The 27,558-nt window shown below is 39.1% G+C and overlaps 1 pseudogene; it reads left to right on the top strand.

Moving 5' to 3' along the window:
- The window catches only part of LOC108896225 (calcium/calmodulin-dependent protein kinase type II subunit gamma-like), a 74,310-nt pseudogene that overhangs the window by 40,269 nt on the left and 6,483 nt on the right, over positions 1 to 27,558 (top strand).

Below are 27,558 nucleotides of genomic sequence, written 5' to 3'. Positions count from 1 at the left end.
ATCAGAAAAGCGTTGGAAGGAAATGGTTTTGTGAAGCTTTTCCACCATCCAGCAAACAGTTCTGATGAAGCATACTGCCACTTTAAGTGATGTTGTGTGGTTGTGTGGGTGTCCACATACTTTTGGCCATATAGTGTCGTTTTTAAAATGTTCATCATTTTGTGGCCTGCCACTCCTTCACCCACTCCATCTTGTTATCTCCTCTCATTGTTGTTGACCTTACTGGGCACAACTGGACAGATTTTAACTTTTCAAAGAGTCCGCTGGTAGTTTCTTTCTTTCCTGTTGTAAGAAGTCACCTAAACCTTCTCTAGTATCTCGATTCAAAACATGAGAGCTGAAATAATCAGTCAAGCAATCATTTAGTCAATCAGTTTGAGTAATTTTTCTCGCAAGAATATACAGAAATTGGCTTTTTTTTTTTTTTTTTTTTGCTCCTCTGATGTGGGGATTTTCCCGTTCTTCTCTGTTTCATGTCAAAGAAAACTGAATATATTTGACTTTTGGACTTTATATCAAAGTAAATGAGACATTTAAGATGTCACCTTGGGCACTGTGATGGATGTTTTTAATTATATTATCAACCACGCAACTAATCAATTAATCAAGAACAATAATTGGCAGATCAATCAACGATGAAAATAATAAAATAATGGTTAGCTGTCTGTACTCCAGTGTCATGTACCTGTTGTGAATTGACAGGTGTGTTTCTCCTCTGTTTCTCATTCCTCTCTGTCTCCTCCAGCCACTGCATCAATCAGATCCTGGAGAGCGTTAGTCACATCCACCAGCATGACATTGTGCACAGGGACCTCAAGGTGAGTTATTGTATACCAGGGGTGAATATGGGAGGACTTTCTAAAATGCTAGTTAGACACACACAGAAATCTCTTATAGAGATGTAACAATGTGTTTTAAATGAAGATGAAAGGTATCGGTGCAGACTCACAACTAGGGTCTGAACGCACACAAGCACACACACTCGCGCAGACGTCACGCTGTGACGTTAAGAACTACTTAAGGGATGAGCGTCATCCTTCTCATCACCTGCTTTCTCTCCTCCTTACTTCTCCATTCCCATCTTCCTCTACATCTATACCCCCTCCCCTTTTTTCACCCCCCCACGCGCTGCTGAGGAGTGACGAAAGCAGACCAGCTGCTATTAATAGCGGTTCAGTGGGTGAGATGACGGCCAGTTGACGATTTCCCTTGCAGCAAAATTGTTCACCCCTAGCAGAAACCAACGGCACCCTGACCTCTTCAGCTGTGTTATTTCATTTTAGTGTTACAGTGAATGAAGACAGCGAATTAAGCTGAGATTTAAACACCTGGATAATTGCACTGCATTTATTTTATTGCCAATACTAGGTTCACAGTCCTAAACTTTAATAGTTTACCTAATAATCTGGTCTATTACTTTTATGTGACAGTGCAGAATTAAACCATTACGCTAGGGTAAATAGACAAACGTAATTGGAAAATAAACAATCTGTTTCTGTGTGCGAGTGGTGTAAATGGACTTACATTGCTTTTCATTGATTTTTACCTTGCATAGGGATCTCTGTATCAAATGAACTTGGAGAGGGAAGAGTTTTAGAAAGACAATAATGATGATAGATGATGAGGGCAGTGGACAGAAATCATTAGTTGCTAATGTACAACTCTCTTTTAATGCAATCAAACCACATTCGTGCATCAGTACTGCAGTTTGTTCTTGAATGGTGTACTGAAAAAAAAATCAATATTTCTAGAAATAACCCATTGAACCTCACTGGCCTGCTGTTAGGGCAGTCTTTATAAAGGCATGCTGTGCAGCCAGATATTGTTCATCCACATCTAAATATTGTAATAATATTTTAGATTTTAGCAATGATGCCAAAGTTTCCAGAAATATTAAATATGTGTGGCTGAATTTGAGGGAAATTTGTCTAAAATGATGCACAAGACATCTGGAACATTAATATTTGATGGAATGAAGCAACATTAAAACATGAAGTCTTTTATTTGAATATTTCACTCAATATAAACATCATAATTCATTATATTATTACAGTATTTGGCAAATGCCTTTGCCTCTGTGTTGTCTAAAATGAAAAGCTGGAACAAGCAGATACAGAATATATATCAAACCTGTAAGACTGAGTGAAATAAGATGATTTTTCCAACCTTAAACCTGCTATAAACGTGTCAAACTCTGATTTATTGTTCAGGTTTACTGTTGCACAGCCTTGTTTCCAACAGCAGCAGCAGTCAGCTGCAGCAAAAAAGCTCAGATAATCCATATGCTACTTTTTCAGACAGTGTTGCTTTGTATTTGCTGGTGATGTATGCAACTATTTGCTAACATGTTAACCATATTTCGGTGTTGTGTTTACAGCCCTTATGCAGCCCAATAAATGAATGAATAACTAAAGAATTAACACTACTTTAAAGCATTAATTTAGAGAGTGATGACAAAGTTTGCCATAGCACTTAGTCCAATCACCGGACAGCTAGAAAGAAAGCAACATCTGGTTTTATTGTACTTTTTATTTTTTCAAAGAACTTCCCAGGGATAAAGCTGCCAAAAGTGACATCTGTATTGGAGCCATAAACATAGTACTAATGCCAACAAAGTGTGCCACAGAGAGGTGTGACCTCACGCTTGCACACACACACACACACACACACACATCATATCATATTTTTGCCTCCCTGTCATCTCAGGAGGGCCACTCGCTGAGGGGAAAACAAGAATTAGAGAGAAAGAGTTGAGTGCTGTTGGCTGGTGGCAGGCTGGGTTGCCATGGTAACTGTAGGGTGAGGTCACCCGGCTGCTGCAGCGCCAGCGTAGGGACTCATTATGCCACCTCCCATCTATCTATCTCTATCTGTCTCTCTCTCTGTTCTCCTGTTGCTTTATTTCCAGCTCTGTCCCTGTGCAGTCCCCCTTCTCCTCCCTCTCTCTCTCTGCTATTGTTTCAGCTCTGCCTGATAGAGGGGAAAAATGGTAGGAAGATGGGTGGATGGATGTATGGATGGATGTATGGATGGATGTATGGATGGATGGATGGATGGATGTATGGATGAATGATAACTAGATGGATAAAGCGCAAGCAAGACTGACAGATGAAAAGAAACAGACTAGAGCACAAAGACAGTTGGTACAAGTGTCAGACATCTGTCCATCTGTCCGCATTTAAGGCAATGAGGCCAGCTACTGCTGCAAAGTCTTTTGCCCTCAAGACACAGACACACACACACACATACACAGGCCTGCCATTTTAGACCTGTATTCTAGAATGTAGACACACCCCACTGTTTAAGCGACCTGGAGCCTGTCCCAGCATGCACTAGGTACCAGTCTTTCAGCACATAGACCCCTTTTACACCTGGTATTAACCTGCTATTAGTAAGAGTTCTCGTTATCTCAGTTCTCCTCACACTGTGATCAGATCTTAATTCTTAATGTGCAAATTAGGTAGGCAGAAAGGAGGACATGTCAGTGAACATGGTGTGTGTTAGGTAAGATACTCACGATGGATGCCAACGAGGTGAAAGATGAGGGTTGTGTGACAGATGCAGACAGCAAAAGACTAACTTGCTAACTAGGCTAACATTACTTACATTCTATGAGGTTAATCAGTGTCAGTGTAGAAGCTTGCTAGCTCTAGCTTGGCCACCATCATCTGACCCTTGAGTTGCATCTTCACTGTCTCCTGAAGCAGAGCTGCTGTGTATATAGTTTTTTTTTTATAGTTTCTCTCTTGCTGAGGAAGACGTCATCTCTTTGACAAGCAGCTTGAGATAGCAGGAAAAGGAGAGTTAGGAGACCTTCAATGGATTTCCTCTGTTAAAAACAAAGTCAAACGTCACACATTTCATTTACTCCTGGCTGAGATCTGATCACAGTGCAAACCAGATTTGATTTGATTGCGTTCCAGTTGCAGTGTGTTGTGCATGTGTTTACATCAACATTATGGTACAGTAAAGTACATGCTGGACACTTTTCTTAACTCTGAAATTCTGCTGATCTTCTTGAGGGAATTAACACTAAACACAAAAACACAAAAGAGCTTTCAAGAAGTAGTGAAGGATCACATAACAGAAAGTCCACAGAAACGCCCCTGTCCGGGATTTCCCATTCCTCATACAACATTTGGGGCCCTTTTATTATTAAACTGATAATATGTGAGTTAATGTCTGGGGGTTGTGGTGCATTGCGTCAAGGGTGGACTTTGCAACTGGGCCAGAGAAAACCTGCAAAAACTCTTCAGACAAAAGGCGAAAATGGCTGTTAGAGTCAAAGCAAAGACCTTCGTGCTGTGAGGTGACAGTGCTAACCACTGAGCTGTTGTACAAAGAAAAACCTATATTATCAAGAAAAATCTGAAACAAGTAAATCTAAAACAGCTGTGCAGCTATATAAATAACCTCTTTCCTTAATTTCTTTTCCTTAAGTGAGTTGAGTTACATCAACTATGATGTAAGGAAAATGAGGAAAGCGAGGAGGCAGACAACTAAAGACAACTAAAACACACACAATATGTGCTTATCTTTGCCAAGTCCTGACTTCTTGCTTGATCATGTAATCAGAAGGGCAGCATCAAAGTCCTTTGTTAAATCCTGACAGCTGAAAGAAAATGTCTTTCCTTAGGGGAGTGGAGGATTGGGCCTTTGTCGCCTGTTTGACCAAATCATGCCTCATTACTGCTGTAGATGTCATTGTGCTCCTGCTGCTCGTCCAGTCATGCAGACAGACAGGACATGTCCTGAAGGAGGGGACATGCCTTAAATGTATTTTTCCCCTCTTACTACTCATAAATGTGCTGTAGTTTATTTTTACTATGCAGAACTTCTTAGAGCTTGTCCAAAGATAAATTTAACAACCTGTTCTTGCTAATGTCTGGATGTTGCTCATAGTTTGTCAAATTTGAGGGTTTTATCTTTGCAAACATCTGGGCTTTTTCAGTGTTGAGCAGACAAAATATGAAATATTGAGTCATCGTTTTGTGATGGACATTTGTGTGTATTTTTAACATACATAAATACTAACTGACAGCAGAATACTAAAAACAGTTTTTATGTGTTGTCTGAGTGAAAACATTGCATCCTAAAGAACTGTTTGTCTCTGTGTCCCAGCCAGAGAACTTGCTTCTGGCCAGTAAGATGAAGGGAGCAGCTGTGAAGCTTGCAGACTTCGGTCTCGCCATCGAGGTGCAGGGAGACCAGCAGGCTTGGTTTGGTAAGAAATCACAAATCTCTGCTAGCAACTTGAATTTTTAACCTTATTCTATGTATGTTCACTTTCAGCAGCTTCAGCAAGAACATCACCGTTATTGCTTATGGAAATAAAAAAGTAGTATATTAGTAGCAAGCTAGTTAGCTCAGGACCTTATGATGATAATATATTGTACTCTTGTTACTGTAGAGGAGAAAAGTAAGAAATAAAAACATACATTTTCCAAGGGGAAATAAATACAGGACACATTTTTTAAAAGAATTGCCAATCTAATACATGTGTGCATTGAGAACAGTCCTGTAAAATTATTGCATTTTAGTCAACTATACATTGAAGTCATAAAAAGTTATTACTGTGAATATTAGTTCTGTGGTACTGAATTGTTTTATCTAGTTATAACATAAAAAAGAAACAGGACCAGAGGAACATGAGGAGGGAGAACTGTTGAGATAATGTCATTGTGCTCATTTGTCTGTCCAAAACACACTGAATTAAAAAACATGTTTGTATTTTTGCAGGTTTTGCAGGAACTCCAGGATATCTGTCCCCAGAGGTTTTGAGAAAGGACCCATATGGCAAGCCAGTGGACATATGGGCATGTGGTCAGTTAGCCAGAATTCACCTTTTTTATCTATTTGTATGCTGCAACATTCACATTGTCACCAATATTCACTTGGAAAATTATGCCTCTGGAACTAGATTTTACATGTAAGTTTGTATGCACACTATATTTATACAGATTATTTGTGTGTGTGTGTGTGTGTGTGTGTGTGTGTGTGTGTGTCAGGTGTGATCCTGTACATCTTGTTGGTGGGTTACCCTCCCTTCTGGGACGAGGACCAACACAAACTGTACCAACAAATCAAGGCCGGTGCATATGATGTGAGTTCTCCTCTCTCTCATTTTCTTGCAGTTATCTTCCACAGTAGTTCAGTGCAGTTTGCCTGAAAACAATTGATGCGACATGATATGGAATAAATCTTACATTGTGAAACACTGTCAGCTACACAAACTAGGCTAAACAATGGTTATTGTTCACACCTCTCTGCAAATAACACATCAGTATGACCCACCATGGGTGTGCAATGCAGTGCGTGACTCTTCTGAGGAAATGTGAATTTATCAAGACAACAGGTAAACATGGAGGAAGTTTCGAGTTTGCGTTAAATGGGGAACAGAGGAAATTAGAAATAATGGCCTATTTCCCCCAGCCACTGAGGTAGATAAAGGACACTTGGGAATTTATGGCTGTCTTTTAGTCTATTATTAATATAAAAATATTGATTGGTGCAGCTTTAACAAATGCCCCTCTCTTACGGAGTTCATATTTGCTCATATTTGATTCACAAAGATGAGAGTCAAAGTCTGTAGAGTCTGTTACAGGGGCTCCACCTGCGTTCATGATACCTGAAACCTAATACATAATCTCTGTTTCCTGTTTGAAATATAATTTATGTGAACTGGCGAGCACAAGAGCCTCGACATGAGCCCTGCAGGACACCTTCAGTTCAAGTCGAGTAACACACTCTGAATTCTGCCATGCAAGTACTTTAGAAATTAAATTGTAGTTTTTAATTGCTTGCTACTTGTTATTGCATAATTTTCATCTTCGACTTTGTAGAAAGTGATAGACTATGTGAGCGCAATAGGCTTATTTATCAGATCTTGTCATAGTCCTCTGGGAGATGGGAATTTATTACCCGTATTAATTTCCATAATTGGAAGCAACCACATCTAATGAATGTGCATAATATGAACATTGATATGAACTGACTGTGACAAGCACTTGTAATAATGTGCACTCCTTGAATATCATCACTGTCATGCAGATACCTTGAATGAGTTTTTCTTTATGTCAGTAATCGACAACTGATACTTAAACATTTGGAGTAAATGTCTCTTGACAACTTGCTTGATTTTTAGTAGTAAACATGTTTGCTGGCACTTAATGCTACTGGCTGGAGGGATGAGGGTGGCAGGTATGGGTGACTGGAGTGAGAGAAACTACACTGACTTTCAAAACTGCCATGTGTTATTCCAGAAGGACTTCATGCATTGACTTTTCTTTCAGCATATAATCATCAGTGAATGGTTTTTAATTTAATTTTTTCTTTTCATCGCTCCAAACCATTATTTTACACAAAAACAATCAGAATATATTAACAATAAAGCTACTGCATTGTATTGTACAACACAGAGGGACAGGTTTACTAAAAAAAAAAATGTGTGTGTGCGATTTTGATAGTTTACACCCTGATACATGATCCTGTGATTTCTGCCTTACTGCCTCGTGTGTAACCCATTTTGTATTTTGCATTTAGGCTCTGTAAACTGTAACATTTCTTAAATATTTCTGTATTATATGATGACGTGTCAATTTTAAATCACAAGTTGAATCTTTACCTGAAAGTGTGTATTTGTGCATATGCATGTGTATTACATGTTCAATGAAAGCATATTATCTGTAATACACATCTCTAACATTTCTTCCTCTATATCTTCTGCTTTCAGTTTCCCTCTCCAGAGTGGGACACAGTGACCCCTGAGGCCAAGAATCTGATCAATCAGATGTTAACGATTAACCCTGCCTAAAAGGATCACTGCCGACCAGGCCCTCAAGCATCCCTGGGTCTGCGTAAGTCACACTTGTCGAGATCTTTTCCTGCATCTGAAATACTGATGCAAGTGTTCGTGTCAGCTTCAAACAATTTATGTCACATTTTTTCACTATCGGCCACATCAAGCGGTCACTCATTGACTCGATTTAGGAATACCTTGGCAGGACACTCTGATGAGGAGCTCTCAGATATAAATTGTAAAATATGTTAAGCAGTTTATTTTTGGCACACAGCTGTTCAAAACAAGAATGCAATATGGTCCAGCAGCCTAGTGTTAAAATCATATACTACTGAACACAGAGGCCTACATATACTCAAAACAAGACTGTATCGGTAGCATCGATACTTTGGGGATCAATCCCCCAGCCCTAAGGCACAATAATATATAACGTGGAGTTGTTCTAATATAGAAAATAATGAACTCTTTCGCACTCTTGTCTATTATTTTAATCTATATTCTGTATTCTGTTATTCTGTAATGTTATGTCCTGCAAATACAGCAACGCTCCACTGTGGCCTCCATGATGCACCGTCAAGAGACTGTGGAATGTCTCCGCAAATTCAACGCCAGGAGGAAACTTAAAGTGAGTGTGGACACAGTCACACATAAACACATGCATGCACATCCACGTCACGCAAATCCTTATAATGTTGGTTTCTGTGTCTCTCTAGGGAGCTATCCTCACAACGATGCTGGTGTCCAGGAACTTTTCAGGTGAGTTTTTAGCACTGATGCAAACAACAAATTACACATCCAGAGACAACTGTTTGACTCACACAAAAAAATGAACTGGTTGAAGTTGTATACATTTTTTCTCTGATCTGATAATTAGAGTCCAAATGAGTCTGTTGTTCTTCTACTGTACTTCCGGTCCATTTTTTTTCTCTTTTTAGCCTGAATCTAGTTTCCTTAACCACAGATTTTTACTCTTGTTCAAATTCTCTTGTCAGCTTTGTCTGCAGTTTTGATTTCGCACTTCAGGGGTTTGGCTTGGATTTCCTCCTCCTAAGCAGTTTGATCGCTGAAACACAGTGCACTTGTGATTGAACACCCAATTTGTGGGCTGGACAATGGCTTAGCAAGCTAATGCATTAATGCTATTGGTCCTGTGTTTATATGCTTTCATGTAAGTAAAGCAACTCTTGTGGATTATGGCCAACTGCTTTCTACTGGTCAAGATTGATCTAGACTGCATAAAGCCGATCGGCCAGACCTCTGAAATGCTTCATACGTAACTGTAGGCATGTTTATCAAGTGAATGTCAATGGAAATAAGATTAATAATTTCAGGGTGTAGGTCTTTTGGTGCTGAGAAGATTTCCTGTCTGCTGCTTCACTTTATCATAATGAAAAACGAGTGAGGTATCAGAGAAAATCTTATCTCTAAAGTTATCTCCAACGGTCATGAATGGTTAGAAGCTCTTTGGGTGACACAGGATCTGTATGACCACTTGATCCAAACACTCTCTGGAAATGTGTCTAAAAGTTTATTAACTTGGAGAAACTAAGGAAGAAAAAGGTTGTCAGGCTTTAGTGAGGCTCTTGTCTCACCTGTGCCGCTGCATTGAATCCCTCTCTGTCCAATAGTGGGACGGCAGCATACCAGCCCTGCCGCTACCACCAGCACGGCCGCAATGGCACAGGAAGGTATGTCTGCTAGAAGGGGTGTTGAAGCCGGGCACTGCCAACTTTGTACTTGGGCTGTTGGCATGTGGCCCGGGCTACCTGAACCTCTCCACCTGCTGCCTGCTGCCTGCACACTGATGGACCACCTTTGAAGGGTCGTCATTGCACTTGGGCATCTTATAAGCACACACAGACATGTAAATGAAAACCACAAATGAAGCTCAGTCCTTCAGCACTGCTGCATGTTCTGATGCTCTAATGAACAGGGCCATCCAGGACTGGCTGATTAATTTCCTGTGTTGAACACAGCAGCCTTTTACCTGATACCCAGCATGACCCTCTGACCTCCTCCCAACGACCGCAGCTGCTACTGAGCCAAGCTGTGTTTACACATCTCTGCATTAACACAACTGGTGCAGGTTGCATAACTTTTCCTCTGCAGCATAACCATTTTAACCGATACAAATACAAACAGACACACTAGCATCCAACCTTCGTAACACTTACAGTTTTGACTCCTTTGAATTGGTTTGTATCCACAGTACGTGACTGATGCCCAGTCGATGCCTGCCTATGCTCGCTGCAACGTTTCCTCCGCATGGCTCTGGCTCAACAGCCAGCCAAGCATGTGTATGAGCGTACAGTACAGTACAGTATGCCAACCTGCATGGAAAGCTGGATAAACAGAATGCACAGTGTCCTTTGTTATCTATTTTTCTTTGTTTCCTCTTTCCTGCCTGCCTCTGTTTTGTGTGTGTGTATGTGAGTGTGTGTGTGTGTGTGTGAACAGACAAAACCACTAAAAACGTAACGCCATCAGTATGCTTCAGACAAAATGAGTGTCAAACAGCATCTGTAACCCTTAATACCTGTGGTGTTTATGAAGTTTCCACACTTAAAATCACCTTGAAGAGGTTTATGTTTATCACCCTTTTAGAACCAACTATCCGACAAGCATGTCTTCTTCTCATCATCTGAACCTCTGCCCTGTTATCCCCATTTATATGTTTCATTCCATGTCACCCATCTCAGTGAGGTGCCGATGATTCAGAACAGCTATAAACACTTTTGCCTTCACACATGCTCAGTGGATGCATCGTATAAACTAGTTTGTTTGAAGCATACTGAACCCTTTACAGGTGAATGTCAGTCATGTGACAGGGCGAGCTACATGCTCAAAGGCCATTTATGCAGGAATCCTGGTTTGATCAGGTGGATCCTATGCTGAGAAGTTGTTAATAATGGTTGATATGCTTGATTCCGATTGTTTATTAAGATTGTTACAGACAGTGTTGCAGAGATGATGTCCTGAACTTAAAGGGTTCTGCTCAGTTAACGTAACCGTTGGGAATGCACTCATTGCTCCACTTTTTAAGATAAAGACTTTGAAGTGGATGCTGCATGCCAGACATGTTGATAAGCCACTGTCATCGCATGAACCCACCACCTCTGTGAAATTGATTTCAGAGTGCCTTTTAACATAAAGTGAAAACCTGACAGGTGTTTGTGCCTGCAGTTGTCATCCAGTTTTCAGGTTTTTTTTCAGCAATATTATATACATTAATGTTTTTTTGCCTTCTTCATCGCCCTCCTTCCTACTTTATAAATGGAAGGTAAGGGGGATCATCGAGACATGATTTTAACACAGATATGAGTGTTTATACAGTAAGAGTATCCATGTTTATTTTAGTTTACAGTTGTTTCATAAACTATTTGGACACAGTCACTTTTTCCACTGTGTTGTACATTTAATTTTAAATGGATGAAATTGCCATTTTTGCCACACTCTGTAACCCAAAATGACAAAATTAATATGTTTTTAGATTTTTTTTGCAGATTACATTCCGGTCAGGTGCATCCTGTTTGCTTTAATTATCTTTGACATGTGTCTGTAACTTGACTGGAGCCCACTTGTGGCACAATTAATTGACTGGACATAGGCGCACACCTGTGTATCTAATGGTCCCAAAATTCACACTGCATGTCAGGACAAAAACCAGACTCAACCAAGAAGACTCAAAGCTTGCTGCCAAATGAAAGATTTCTTAAAAACATGTTTTCATTTTGTCATTTTAGGGTTGTTGAGTGTACATTAATGAGTGTACAAAAATGGTAGTTTTATCCATTTAAAATGAAATCTACAACATAATTATGTGTGCAAAAAACGATCTGAATACTTTCTGAAGGGACTGTATGTTTGTGTGTATGCATGCATTTTTTTAGTTTCCTGATAGTTGTGTGTGTTGGTGTCATTTTTATGTGGTGAAGTTTCCAGGTGCACGCACATGATATGTCAACTACCAGTCGGTTTCACTTAACATGACCTGGTCATATTATAGCAGGTGGTGCTTGACCTGATGGAGCAGTCAACTAAAGCATATGTCAAAAATTTGAATTTTTGTCTTTTTTTCTGCCTGACTTTTCACAAAGTCATTCCAGCACTAGTGGTTCAGTTGACAAGTGTTAGAGATTATATTTTCTTTGGTGATACATTGATTTCAATGAGGAGCACCAACGTATGGCTGTTTTGGATAGAAGCACATTGTGGGTTCCCATTCACTCATTCATTTCACTCATTGGTTAATTAATTCATCACTGAGCCATATTCGCTTCTTGAAGGCTATCAGGAGGGAGGATGATTGTCTATAGGTCAAACATTGAACCAGGATCAATTATTAGTCGTACTGTAAAGCTGTGTTGTGTACTTTGTGGCATTGTGCTGAAAATGAATGTCTTTTCTTGTTTAACCTACGACATTTACTGTATTAACTGCCCCAAAAAATGTTAATAGTATGGAAGATGATTTTACCAAACAAGAATGTTAAATATAAATTGTTAATGCATTTGTTGCACTACAGAGAGGTATAAATATGGAATAAATATGGATGAGTAAATGTAAGAGTTTAAGTAAAAACTAGAAAAACTAGATAAGCTTAAAAATACATATCTATATAATTTCCTTTGTATTTTTATTTTTTCACTTACTTTTATTTTTTTACTTATTTTTTCACAAAGATACAGAGGCTAATTTTCACAAGGAAAAATAAAAAATTGATAAAGCTATGAATGATAAAAATAAAAGTGCTCATGGTAAGTTAAAATTATAAGATATACTAAGATAGCAAGTCAAAACTTTACTTAGGTTTTAAACACAAGTTTTGACCTTTTATCACTTTAATTATTTACTTTCATAATTATAGCTTATTAACTCATAATACTGACTTACTATGTCATCATTTGACTTGCTGTCTCATAATTTTGACTATAATAGGCAATAGTCTGAATTATGACATGATAATTGGTAGAAATGGGCCTCCATAGAAACATCAACAGGGTGCTGGAAGGAAATTGTGAGAGTTGGTGACATTTTTGTGCTTTTTAACAACAATCAAGTGAACATATATTGAAACAGAAAATGAGAATACAAAAAGGCCAAAAGCTGCATACCTGTTCCAAAAGGTTTTTTGTTGTTGTTTTGGTTTCATTTTTTTTTCATTTTAATAATAGAATAAAAATAAAATGTCTCCAGATTTTCACTCTGGTTTTTCCATTTTCCAAATTGGCTTTTCATTTTCAGTTTAGTATTTCTGTATTATGACTATCAAATTTCCTTTTAAACATTTTTGGGGAGATTATCCCCAGTAATGAAGAAAGAATACTTTTAGGTAGGATTGTCCCTCATATAACAGCTCCACTCTTATTAATGTGAAATGAGGTGAACACTTCACCAGACTACTTTACTGGACCATCTTTTTCCTTTGTTTGTCCTGTTAACTGAGTGATCTCAACCACTTTCCTGTTTGCTGGACAATTGTTTCTCCATGACTGTGTCCTAAACATCTTTTTTTCTTTTTATTTCAGCATGCAAAACCTTACTAAACAAAAAGTCGGACGGTGTGAAGGTAAGTTCTCTGACCCATGAGGGTTTTATTGACTTCACTGTTTCTGTCTTTCTTACTCTTCCTATCTTCTGTTGTCTCCCTTTTGGTCTGTCACCCTAACTACTCTGTAACAACATGTATCTTTGATATTATGAGCATACGTAAAAGCAGTACGTTGTTTAAGGTGGATTAGCTTTGAGTTCTGGTGCTCCTTTGTTAGTTTTTCTAAGGTCTATTAAATGTGATTTCAAATGGCCTAGTGAAGGGTTGACCTTAAAAATCAAGTAGCTGTTTGATCATGTTTATGAGTTAGTAGTTAAATTTGGATCACAGGTATAAAGATTTGAGAATAAAGTGAAAGTAAGGAACATAATAAAGAACAGTAGGCTTTTAAATGCTGTTTGCTTTTTACCACCAGTTTTTTCTTTGATTCACAGCGATTCGAGCTACCTTCATGTCTCAGTGCTCTTTTGTTTTGGTCGACAGTCAGCGTCAATGCATGCAGTGAAGCGCCATTATCAACAAGGCCCAAAATAAAATTCCAATTACATACAGTAACTTAAACAATAATCAACCCCAGCCCTCCAAAATACATTATACTAATAAACTGCACAACCAGTGATTTAAATCTGTCCACTCTCCTTTAAAAATTAACTTCCTATATTGTTTTTGCAGCTGATTCTTTTTTTAAATTCTGAAGCCCTCTTAGTATCCTTTTGTCTCTGTTTTCTTTTCCTCTTTCTGGGATCAATCTGGCAGCTTCACTTTTTTACTCTTTTGATTAGTTCCTTGTTTCCCGATGACCCCTTATTTTTTTCCTCCTCCTTTCCATTGCTGTCTGTCAGAAAAGGAAGTCCAGCTCGAGTGTTTGTTTGATGGTGAGATCGGCTCTGTCGTTTTCATCCATTTTTCATTCTTTGTCTCTCTCTTCTTCTTTCTGAGTCTTTTTCCCCCTCCAGTCCCCCTCCCCTCCTTTTTTCCGTCTCATTTGTTTTTTGTTTTTATTTTCTTTTTGGCAGAGATGCTTGAGGCATCGTGTATGACAGTTTTCGTCTTGTCCTATTTGTGTTGGATTTCCCAGCTTCATCCAGTATCTCTGCATCCCCTTCTGCCATAAGTGTCACCTAAACCATTTCAACTCTTGACAAGCAACAAACACACACACAGACACACACACACTCATCCCCCTCCAGTTATCTTCTTCTGACCCATCTGCCTATGGGTAAAATCAGGCATTTTGACTGAGCTACCAACATCCCTGACCATCATAGGAGTGTTAGTGCAATTCTTCTTTATTTATTGTACTGTCATTATTTTTCATTTGAGCGAACTTTTTTTTATGTTTTCCCTCCTTCTATTAATAAAACAGCTGTCTTGGTCATCTGCAGATAATCACCATGTAACTAAAGACAGTTAAAGTGTAACAGACTTAGGATCACACTACATAATAGAAGTATCAAGTAATTAAGTAAAAAAATACTTAAAGATAATTTCAGTATTGCCTTAGGAATTTTGTCTGGTCATCTGTTTGAATTAGTTACACTTACACTTTACAAAAATAAATAAATAAATAAATAACTGATACCTAGGCAGTTTGTGAGCAATTTTACCTCTAAGTAGAAAAAAGAAAGAAGAATCTAAAAAATAGATAAATTGTGCACAACAAAAATAAAAGTACTCATGGTGAGTAAGGATTATGAATCGAGTGGTGTTCATAATATAACGAAGTAAAAATTCATAAGTTTTTAAGATAATTTTAGTAATTCAGTGATTCAGAAAATTGATACATGTACTGTTAAAACTCTTTTTTTATATTGATATTGACTGAATGAGATATACCCTAAAATTAACAATTGGCATATTTGAGCTACCACTAAGAAGGTATTTAGGTTTGATATTGAGCCCTAATAAACAGTTTCAGTGATAAATAACATGCTACCCTGAACATTTCTAGTAAACACCCTTTTTGTAGCTATTTGGAAAAAAAACAACAACAACAACAAAAAAAACCCTAACAAATATAAAACTCTCAGAGTGAGTCTGAGGTTTGGATCCCTGGATCTGTGGAAGGGAAATTAACTCTCTTCTTTTTCCAAACAAATGATCCTTGAACACTGTGCAAAACTGAATAATTAGCAGGTATGAATGTGTGTCAGTTGGTAAGAAAATAATATATGTCTCCAGTAACCTTCTCTGGGTCAATAAATATTAGGTCTTGAAACAGTCATCCCTGATCCTGTAACATAATCTCAAGGCTGTAGAAGATGAACAACACCAGCAAAGACTTCCATTAGTGGCGTCATAATGCTGATGTTTACAATAACAATAACATTTTCACAGTTGTAGATAATACTAGTGAAATAAAGCCTACTTATCCGTGATTCTTGAAGGTTCAGATGTTTCTCATTAATTGAAAAAGCCACAAAGTGACCTTCATTTCTCCACCAGCTCTGGATTACTGTAAAAGATGGGAGGAGTCTTTGTTGGTCTCAGCGTTGCACATCAGTATTTCTGTTATAAGATGTTCCTAGTCGGCTACAGAGACTGCCAAAATATTTTTTTATAGTCACAGTGGAGCATTTGCTCATCTAAGAGTTGTAGAAAAAGCAGCTGAAAAACCTCCCAGCATTTTGCTCCTAACCTTTTATTGACGTAATTCATTTGTCCACACCTCTTAACTTTCTCGTGGGAATACTGATTTGCATTCAAGAAGCCTCTCTTTCTCTTCCCCCTCCAGTTAGCCTCAGGCCAAAGGGAGAGTCCAGCTCAAACTATGTTTTCTGGATAACATCACACATTCCATCTATACATCTGTACCTACAGTATAATTTACAGCCCTGTTATGCAGCTGAACCAGTATTCTTGGTTGCAGGTTTAAAAAAACAGGGAAAAAAAGTCTTTAAGTCAAGTGACAAAGCAACAACAAATTTAAGGCATACTGGACGCATTTAGTATTACACTTCTGTAAAGTTGTGAGACTACTACAAACAACAATGATACACTGAGCACTAGATCCACCATCTCCCAGAAACCCACACACCCACCAGTTTGTTGTGCTCACACGTACTTGTCTGTGTAGGGTCTGCACACCAACTGCGCATACATCCTCGAAGCCGAATCCAAGCAGACAAGAAAGACTATCATAAGAACTACTACTGTTTGTTTGCATGTCTGCAAGGGATTATAATTGAGGCTCAATGCCCTGTGTTTGCCACAGAGATTTCCAGTTGAAAATAGGTACCAATCCCAAGCTGAGAAATCACAATGACATGACTGGGTCATGTTTTTCTGACTTATCAAAGCTCCTCCAGAGCAACAGAGGACATTACACAACTGTTTTCACAGGTCACAGAGTGGTACAAACCATGAACAGTTATTTGTATTTACTAAAACACACTGTAAATACATCTCAGTAGCTTCAAATCTACTTAAAATGTATGGCTTTCATTGTAACAGTTGAATTACTGAGAGTGCAGCCAATTAGTTTAATAGTAAACTTTAACTAAAACTTGGTATATGCTAGATATATTGTGGTCTAGCAGAGTGCACTGCAGTACCTGGAAGAGCAATATTAATTCAGTAAAAAATATATTGTTACAGACTGTGAAGGAGACTGTTGAGACAGTATTTTATCTAACCTAAGATGCAAATGTTACTGAAAATTAGTTTGTTTTTTTTTTAAATTTCATATTAGAAAATTCTTGAAACCAAATATTGCTTAAAATGTTACAATCAAATCTTTTTACTTATTTTGTTTGATAGAGATTTTGGGCTGAGTTGTCAAAAGTTCAGGCAAAACAATGAACAGGGTTTGTTCAAGACAAAGGGGTGAACTAAACCTGCAGTAATTCTAAAATAGTCTTCAGCTGACTCTGCATGAGCTTAAGGAGGGAAATAACAACATGCAGTGCATACCTCCATGCATGCACACACACACTCCACAATTAGAGAAAAACCTTTCATATCAAGGCCTTTCACTGCATGCACAGACCTGGACTGGTAACTATATTTATTAATGTATTTTCTGAATCTCTTGCACACATTTTGGCTGTGTTACTGCCAGAAATGGGCCACTAATTGCTGGTACTTGTTTCAGATATAAACTTGTGATTTCTCTTAAAGTGCTGGGAAAATACTTCAAAATCCAGTCTGAAACTATGTTCATTGTTTTAAAATGCATGTGCTGACTAACTGTTTTGTATCTTTACTTTTCTTTTTTAATGTTGTCCAAAAGTTGTAGACGTTTAATGCAGGCGTACACAAAGAGCCCTTCAGTCTCTCAATACACAGGTTTATAACAGAAGCAAAATATACTCATGTCAATTAAACATGTCACATGTTAAAGGAGCAGGTCAACTCAACCTGTCTCTACAAGTTCCTGATGAACAAAAGAAGGGTCATGTTGAAGATTAAGAAATTATTTGGAAGCTACGTGCACAACAGAGAATACAGGAGAATACAACAACAACTGCCCTTTAAAATGCACAAGGCAGTAAGGTGTAGATGATTGATACAGATATTCAGATAAATCTGTTTAGCATTGAACTCCTCCATATACGCTCCACTCCCAGATTATGTAGCTTTAAAGCTTACTCACTTACTTTATGTGGAATAGTGATATATGGCTCTATTCCCGTTTTCCACTGAAGATACCCATAGGGTGGTTTATGGTTTAGACCCAGTGGGAGCGGTGGGAGTCATTCTGTGTTGTGTTTCTTTGCCCCCAGTCGCAGGGAAACAACAGTAAAAACAGTGTAGTAAGCAGCAGCAGCACCAAAGACAGCAGCATGTCATCTTCAGCACCAATGGTACCTCATCTCTATTTGGTTTCTCTCACGTTGCTTTTTATGGCATCATTTCATTGTTTCCATCTTTTTAATGTTCAGTTCTGTCTCCTCCTCATCTTTTTGTTACATCCCATGTTAAGTAAAATCTTCTCTGTACTTGGTCCTCTCTCTCGTCCTTCATCCTCTGCCTCTCTGCTTCTGTTCTGAACACAAATTGTGATGTTGGCGGGGGGATTTGATGACTTTAAAACTGAACGACTGGTTTGTTCCTTTGAGTGTCTCCCCTGGCTTGTGTTTTACCCAGACCTCCTGTGGACACATGCACGTATATATATTTAAACAGTGCTCAACACTGACAGGTAGACAAATGACTTTCATTTTGCCGTACAACAGCAGACACTTCAATCAGTTCTGTTCAGCCGCATCCTGGTTACTCCTTTGTCTTTTCAACTGTGTCACCTGAGCTCTGTTAATGGTTTGTCTTTGAAGTAGGACAGGGTTATTGCTATTTCTTGAAAAACAGAGCTCAAACTCAAAGGTTGAACCTCTACTACATCAAAAGACGGCATTTTACAGATTGCTCTTCAATATGTGAATTGTAAATTATGAGGACTTCTGGGTAAAACAGGAGTAAGAGTGGATGGGTAATAGAGGTCATACATGTATGAGGATGCAGCCCCTGTGTTCATTTATGTAATGGGATTGAGTCATATATATATATAATATACAATCGAGCTTGAACAAAGCTTTCTCCGGCTTTCAAATATGGCAAATATAGCAGCACAAAAAAAATCTCAACTTAATGAAAGTAAAACATCTTCTCTTACCAGTTAATACATCAGCAAAGTCCACTGTGTGGCCAGCTGCTTTTTTTACCTTTAGACACAGCCAGGCTTCAGATAAACTGTACAGATGTGGTAGTAGCATCAATCTTCTTACCTAACTCTGGAGGAAACTCTACATGGTGCCCATTACTTTCTACATAATGCCAGTACTGAATTTTACATTCTAGCAAAAGCTAGAGAGTGAACATGCAAAACTGAGCTAGGGATTGCATTTCCTCAGACTAGCTAAATCTTTCTAAATTCCCCATAATCGGGCACCCTTGTAAGTTAGGGGTTAAGACCATACTTTAATTCCCTATAATCCAGTATGTCATTGAAGGGGCTGCATGTTCTAAGGTTGTAGTTTCTGGATGTTGGGTCCAGTGCTGATCGGGATCAGGAGTGTGTGACTCACTGACTGAACCACTAAACTGTGGGTTTGTTTTCCAAACAACGCAACACTTGGAGCTCTTGAATTGCTATGTGCTGAATGTCACTGCAGCAGGGTCAAGGTTGAGGATGAGGAGTGGCTACACAAACACATAGTCAACATGGCAAATGTAGCGGTTACCCCATGAAGGATGGGAAATTGTAATGGAAAAAGATTCACATGGTCACAAGTCTGAAGTGCTCATGGTGTCACATGACTTGAATGAATGAGAGAAATCAGGTGATAATCATTAGTTTTTATATGCAGTGCAATACAAATAAGCTTCTTCTGGGTGAAGTGGCTGCACTCCCAAAACACAAAAAATGTCAGTACAGTGGCCTCAGTTTAATTTTATTTCTTATGCTAACACATTTCTGTAAGCAGGGCTTGATCCTAATAATAGCATAAGTAATAAACTGGTAAACTGAGTGCATCATATCGTGTGTTTTTGGAGCACTTGTTATCCTAGTTCACTGATGCATCAGTATTCATTTGCTTCTCAGATACTTCTGTAATTATTTAGCATCAAATTGGATATAATCAGAGCTTCCCAGATGAAGCTTGGATGTTGAAGTGAACTGCATTTATGTGTTTAACCTGGTAAATACAATAACTTCCGGATGACCAGCACTCACGCTTCCGCAAGCATACAGTCACTCACAGAACCCTCCTCCTCAGTCATGGTCCTGGCTGGTGAATATGTGTTTAGCTGTTCATGAGTGTTCATGGCTGTTTTTTTTTTGCATTTTGGAGACTCTTAAATGATCCTGTAGGCCAATGGGGAACAGACTCACCACAAATGCTCCACAGACTCTGTGCTGTAGCTCCTGTGCTTTTGTTTTGGTGTGCGCACACGTGTCTTATGTTTGTCTTCATGGAATACATTGATATTCCCTGGTATTTTCCCTGGTGCCTCCCCCACCCATCCCATCCCTGCATGGTAAAGTGTCTCCTACCTCCCCCCAGGAAGCCCAGACAACTGTTGTACACAACCCAGCTGACGGCACCAAGGTAAGCCGCTCCTTCTGCCACCACTAGCCACCAGCTACTACTAACACTCGCAGGTAACTGGTGGAGGATTTTCTCTAAGTACACTCCATACATCACTGTCCAAAAAAAAAAAAAAAAACCTGTTTAAAAAAACAAACAAAAAAAAACCCTGTAATGACTGTTTACACTTCATTGTGCACCTAATGTGAGTGGGCTTCTGTCAGCATAGTTCATTATTATTCTACCTGACTACTAGAAATCATTTCTGCTTGTAGTGTGTGTAGCTGACATTTCAGCCAGTGTGAAGGTGCACCATTACTGAGCCACTGGAATAAATGTAGACTTTCATTGTATTATTTTAATCAATTAATAAATAAAAAAAATGCCATTAACTATATAAATGATGCATGAATAAACCCAAAGGTTATAAAGAAGTTTTTTTTTTTTTTTTAACTTTGCCAATTACTATTTGTATTTTCTCATTCTGTTATGATGATGAATTAATGCTTGAATGCAGTTGAGAGTGGGCCCAAGCTAATTAGCCAACATATAAAATTTGGCCAATCAGATCTCTTCTTGTTGCACTGGGTGTTGGACCTGATTCAGGAAGCAAAAGAATTGGGGTTAAAAAAAAAAAAAAAAAAACAAAACAAAAAAAAAACAAGCGAGCAAAAAGAGTTCTGCAATTAAATAAAATCCAATTATTAATTCAGCATCATGACATGTCAAAGGAAAATAACTTGGCAAACTTGATGATATTAATGTGAGTAAATGCAAATTCAATCACTTAAGACTATGTTTTTACAATACTAACTTCAAGTTAGTTAAAAGGTCTTATCACACATCAGCACCTGATTTTGACTGACTGGGCAGCTTTTCCCAGCTTTATCTTTTTCCCCTGACTTTACGACATGCCGCACTGATGAATTACTGCAAAGCAAACATGTGATGTGGTCAGTCACCTGCTGAACTGAATCAGACAGATCCTGATCCTCATTTCATCATGTAATGAATGTAGTAACTAAATGATGGTTTAAACAAAGTATGTGGCCTTACATATGATACATAACACCACTGCTTTTTTGCCTTAAGCTTAAGAAGCCAAATATAATGTTTAATAAAAATAGAATTATTCCTTCTAATGTTAGCAGAGTTGCTATTGATTTCAGGCAACTAGAAAACACTTCAAGAAACTCTGAATTGATTATGATTGTACAGTCAAAGTATATAATTGTTCCAGTGGTACCTTTCAGGATCCATGAAACATTAAATCTGAATTTATATGAAAGAGAAAACCCTACATTGTCCTTAACAGCAGCACGTGCACTGTATCTTCAAATGCTCAGACTTTTTATTAAAACAGGATCCAGCTACCACTCTACTTACACTGTCATGTTAGTGGACAAGCTTGCTAAACAGTAGTTTCACTACATAATGAAATGCTGTTGCACAGTTTTCTTTACATCAGTGCTCCTCTCACAACTACCTTGCCTCACTGGCTTGCTTCCTCTCGAGGAGCAGTTACACACTGACGTCCCCTTGCACACTCCTTCCTGTTTGAATCAACGACAGGATTTCAAATTGCCCGCACACTTTGTTGCTTTGACATGTGTGGCTCTCTGCGCTTCCCCTCGCTGCTGTCCTGGCTGGTTTGTGCCCCTGGGAGGGAGTTTGTCCACCTGTTCACCTGTCCCGTCAGGTTGTCTGTGTGTCCATTTCGGTATATAAGTGTCCAAAGCTTCCCAATCCCATCACTTACACACTGGAAAAAATGATTTGCCATGCTATTGTTCTTTTCTCCCCTTATCCATCTTTCTCTCTTTCTCCACCCACTCCTCTGCCTATCTCTCTGTTTTTTATGTCTTGTCTCAACCCTTTCTGTTTGATAGGGCTCCACAGAGAGCTGTAATAACACAGAAGAGGAGGAGATGAAAGGTAGGAAAGGTACTTGTCCAACTTTCACCTACTCTGCATGCCTGTTTTTGTTCACTTTATACCTCCAGATCAGATAGAGCAATATCACGATATATCTCATATTGATTTTCTTCACTTAATATTTTGGGTAATGCGTGTCTGCTGGTTAGAAATTTCACATGCCTGTGAGTATCACAGGAAAGACATAGACACAGGCAGTTTCATGTCAACGCTGTGCATGTATGATGAAAACAGAAAATACTTGTTTCTATTCACGTCTTCAGTGCAAACTAACAGCGTGGTGGTGTGGTAGTTTGTCCGTGCTGTTTACTTGCTCCACAGCCTCAAGGATCTGTTGGAGAATCAGATTGATAGGACATGCCACTGTGTTCAGCACGAGGACATGCTGCTCTTACAGTATTTACATCCAGATTTGCCAAGGCTCAAGTACAGGATCCCTTGAATGTGACGCATCAAATGCATCAGTATGTCAGTATGCGTGAGTGTGTGCATGCTTGCATCACACACCACTTAAGCCTTTAATTAGTTGTCTGCTGCCCACGGATGACCTCTTAATGTTTTCAGGTGAATGAGGTAGGACAGAGAGCTACCTGCAGCTTTCCAGAAAAGAGTTAATCCAGTCACTTGAGCAGCTTTCCCTGGGTTTACCAGCACTTGATCTTATAGTGGATCATCGCTGACATGCAATCAAGAGGCTGTTTGTTCCTGTTCCCTCTTCTGTCCTTCTCTGAGGTTGAATGCACTTAGTTTAAGTTGCTCTGGATGCAATTGTTCTTGTCTTCTCTGAAATGCAAACACAGCAAGGACGCATCAGCTCCTCCATTTGCAACATCAGGGTCTCTAAGATTAGGCACTGGGTTGGCAGTGCCAGAGTTACAGAAGAAAGTGACCAGAATGTTACATAGTCTGCAACTGTATAACAGCAATTCTGCAGCTACACATTCTCTGCAGCCTGCTGCACCACTGGATTGTGTGTTTGAGTTTAAATTAACACTAATTGCTACTTGTAACTACCTAAGAAATTACTCACACCTTCTTGGGGCAGGTGTACATAATGACGATATGAAAACAGTCTGTCAGTATGAACATGGTCAGTCGTAATGGTGAACCTACAGAGAATTGTCAGTTGAATGTGCAGCTCTCCTCTTTATGGAGCTTTGTGGTGAGTTTCAGCTCGTTGTTTGTCTGTCATTGTTTTGGTTCACTCACCGCTTTCATAATGTTGTTTCAGCTGTTATCAACAAAAAAAAGGTTAGTGACTAGTGTGCTCGATATTTCCCTCAGGAGTTGGACAAATACATACATAACCACAAGGGGAGTCAATATTGAACTTATATTCATCATGTGGCCAGAAACATGACTTCAACTGAATGATAACATTGCTCTGTAACTGTTGTTTGCTAACGAGTTAACAATATGTGGTAGTGTTACGTTAACAACTTGTTTCCACTGCCCCCAAGTGGGGGTTAAGGTTTAAGTCGTACCTTCATTCTTTGCTGTAACCACCTTGTATGATGCAGCTTGTCGTTACTCCCACACTACTTTCAATCTAAGCTAGGTTTGTATTTAACTGGTGCAACAGGCTGCTGATCTTCATGCGGTCTCGATACTTGCGCTCATAGCTTCTGAACGTTTACTTGCTTTAGAGCACAAGTGACGTGCATGGTGTGGCTTGTCCAGCTTATGTTTCTTATTGTCTAGTGTCTCAATCAGCTGGCTTTGACTATTTCTATATGTGTGAGTGTGTGTGTGTATATATGCAGTTGGTTTCCACCTCAGTGATCTTTATATCAGTGTGCATTGTAATAAGTGATAGAATACTCAGCTGTTGTGTTGAAATATTTAGTCAGTTAATTGAGTAGTAGATTGACAGAGAATTAATTAACAACCACTGTAATAACCAGTTTGCTTCTTTTCTTTTTTTATGTGAATGAAAATTGAATAGTGTTGAATTTTGGTCAAACATAACGAGCAGTTTGAAGATATCACCTTGGGCTCTGGGAACATGTGATGGATAGATTAAATTATGAGTTCCTACTAGACCGTAGGAACATCTTCTCAGGCTCTCTGCCTATGCGCCTCTGTTTTTATGTGTGTGTTTGTCTTGTGACGGGGGCAGTGGCTGTCTGTGATTCCACTAGTACAGACAGTGCAGTGTTAAGCCAGTGCAGCACAACTGAGGAAGAGACCCCGACCCCGTCTCCTCACTGCCCACCACCCACCTGTAAGTTGGCAGCAGTTTGCCCGATTTAACTCTCAGCTCTGACCTTTGTGTCCCGAACTTTCCTCTTGTACCCGACAACTGACCCTCAGCAACAAATGTACCTCACAAGCAAAACAAGACATGTTAACGTTAAAAAAAAATCTGATCTCTTCACTTCCACTCCTTCACCAACTTACTGCACTAGTACCCCTCTGCCCTCCTGTGCTGCCATCTACTGGCATCCAGGCCTGACTGCAGACTACTGCTCCCTCTCTGCACTCTCTGATGGTCATTTATAACTTGAGTCTAATTTCCTGTAATCACTGTTTGATATACTTTCTGCAGGATAAACAATGTTAAATGCTTATTTTTATATACATAGCTCCTAAGCTTTCCTAAATATAACTTTATCTTACTGGGATGACTGTACCTGCCAGCAGCTGGTCCCCTGCAGGAGGCTGCTAACAGCCCCAGACTCCCTGTAGCTCAGACCAGTCCAGCTCAGAGCTCCTGTCCTGAACCAGAGTCCCCTGTGTCACCCCCCACAGTCAGCAGCAGCAGCAACCCACAGCAGAGTAAGTGCCAGGCAGGTTGTGCGGTGCTTGTGCGAAATCTCCTGAAGCAGTGTTCATACTGTCTGTTTTAACTTCCTGTGCCACTTAATGACAGGCAGTTTAAGGACTTGGGGAAACAAACAGACTTATTTTTAAGACTTTATGAACACAGTGTTTCATGCAGGTGTGCAGGGTTTTGGCTCAGCAGTTGTATGTTAGTGAAAAAAAAGAGTCATTTTTGTCATGTCCATCCATAAGCCCTGGTGTGTGTTTGCAGTTTGTGCTTTACCGGTGTGGTATACTTGCTTTTTCTTGAATTGTGTGCCTCACTCTCTTAATTTCTGGTGTATTTGAGTGAATATGTACAATCTCCCCACATAATTTGGTGGTTTTGGATTAAAAACATTGCTGTGGATTTTATTGGTGTGGGTTTGTGTGTGCACAGTGAAAGACTTTTGGGGGTTGTGTAAGGGTTTTTTTTTTTTTTTTTGTTAGAGACATTTAAGGATTCACTGGATGTATCAAGCAGAGCAGAGAGTGTTGTGTGTTTTGTACAGGCTGACTTCAAATGTCACTGTCATTATTACCGGAGGCGGTGCCCAAGTGATGAACTTATTTCAAATGTCAGAGGTTTTCAGCCTTGTAATTCAGCAAGAGTCTGTGAGAACATTAGGAGTGGTACTGGCATGTCCAAACTCCAAATGATTTCTGACCTCCTTTAACCTCTTCTGGTTGTCTTCCCTTGTTTTTCTCTCTGTCTCACTGTTTCCAGCTCGTAAACAGGAGATAATAAAGATGACAGAGCAGTTGATTGAGGCCATCAACAATGGAGATTTTGAGGCTTACACGTAAGTTTGCACATCCAACTCAAACTTCTCTGTGGACTAGTTGTCTTCTATTAAGTTCCGTGTTTTATTTTTTGATTTTTGTGTCGTTGAAAACATTTTGTCACCTTTAACACAACTATTATTTGTTGTGAAAAAAACTATTTAACTAAAAAACTATTTATTTCTTGTAAAATACACTTGTTAACTTCAGAATGTTCATTTTAGGTTCAACGCATACCTTGATCTCATTAAAGCGTCAAGTCATGTCATCTGTTCTGCTGCATTCAGTCCTCGTCATTCTTCACGGGCACTTCACTTCACTTCAAGGATAAATTCTTTAAGAAAAAGCAAATGTTTATTTATGCTCGTGTTTTCTTCTGACAGGAGAATCTGTGACCCTGGACTGACTTCTTTTGAGCCAGAAGCTCTTGGAAACCTGGTGGAGGGCATGGACTTTCACAAGTTCTACTTTGAGAATCGTAAGTTCAGTTTCACTCTGTTTTGTGGATTTGTAAACTGAGAGACCATGATGTTGGTGATGATATGGTGAACGGATATTAATATTGAATCAGGTTTGTTGTAGATATCTTTTAATGAAATAAATTTTGGTAACATATTTAATTCCAAATTTCATTCAGATTAAGCCATTGTAAGTAATAAGGCAAATGAATGTTTTCCCCTGTGAAGAAGAGCAGTTTATCTTTTCATCTTAAATCACCTATACTGCCTTTTGAGAATAAGTCTGTATGACTCGATCTTGTGTGAGGCTTGTTGCGTGTATTCTTTTCTCCAAAAAAGCATGATGAATGTATGTACTTCCTCAAATTTTATACAAAGCCAGTTTTTAAAATATTTTTGTTAGCTTTTTATCTTCTCAATTAATTGGTTTCCTAAAAGTTGACTTATTCAGACTGCTTGCTTTGTCCAGCAGTCTACTATTGTACTATTGTCAGTTTACCATTGTAGAGGACCAAGAGAACAGCAAATATTCACATTTGGAAAGTTTGACCCAGTGAATTTGGGGCATTTTCTGCTTAAAAATGACATAACTAATCATTACACCTGTCATTTTATAATTTTACAAATCTTTAATATCAATGTATGAGTAGCAGGGATATTAATCTTTCATGCTGAATTTTGGTGTGTAACTGATGAGTGAGACATCTACAATGTGTCCATTCAATGGCAGTAAACGTGATTTGAAGTGATCAGTTAATCTAAACAGTTAGCTCCCCCAGCAGCTTGAAGCTGCCAGGTATTCCCTATGGCAGCTATAATATGCTAAATATTGTCAAATTGGGTTATTTAGCTTTACATTGACACCTGACAAGTCAGTTTACAAACTGCTGAGCTGTACATTTCCATCCCCACAGTGCTGAGTAAAAACAGCAAGCCAGTGCACACCACCATCCTCAACCCCCATGTCCATCTGATTGGCGAGGACGCTGCCTGCATCGCCTACATCCGTCTGACGCAGTACATCGACAGCCAGGGCCGACCGCGCTCATGCCAGTCTGAGGAGACACGCGTGTGGCATCGCCGCGATGCCAAATGGCTCAATGTGCACTTCCACTGCTCAGGAGCACCGGCTGCACCCCTGCAGTGAACTGACAACCCCGGCTCAGGTAAGATGATAACAGATTGCTATTATGACAGTCTCAA

Source organism: Lates calcarifer, linkage group LG16_LG22 (assembly GCF_001640805.2).
Source record: "Lates calcarifer isolate ASB-BC8 linkage group LG16_LG22, TLL_Latcal_v3, whole genome shotgun sequence".
Lineage (NCBI taxonomy): Eukaryota > Metazoa > Chordata > Actinopteri > Centropomidae > Lates > Lates calcarifer.
The sequence above is the reverse complement of the archived record's forward strand: the minus strand, read 5'-3'. Positions and strand labels throughout refer to the sequence as shown.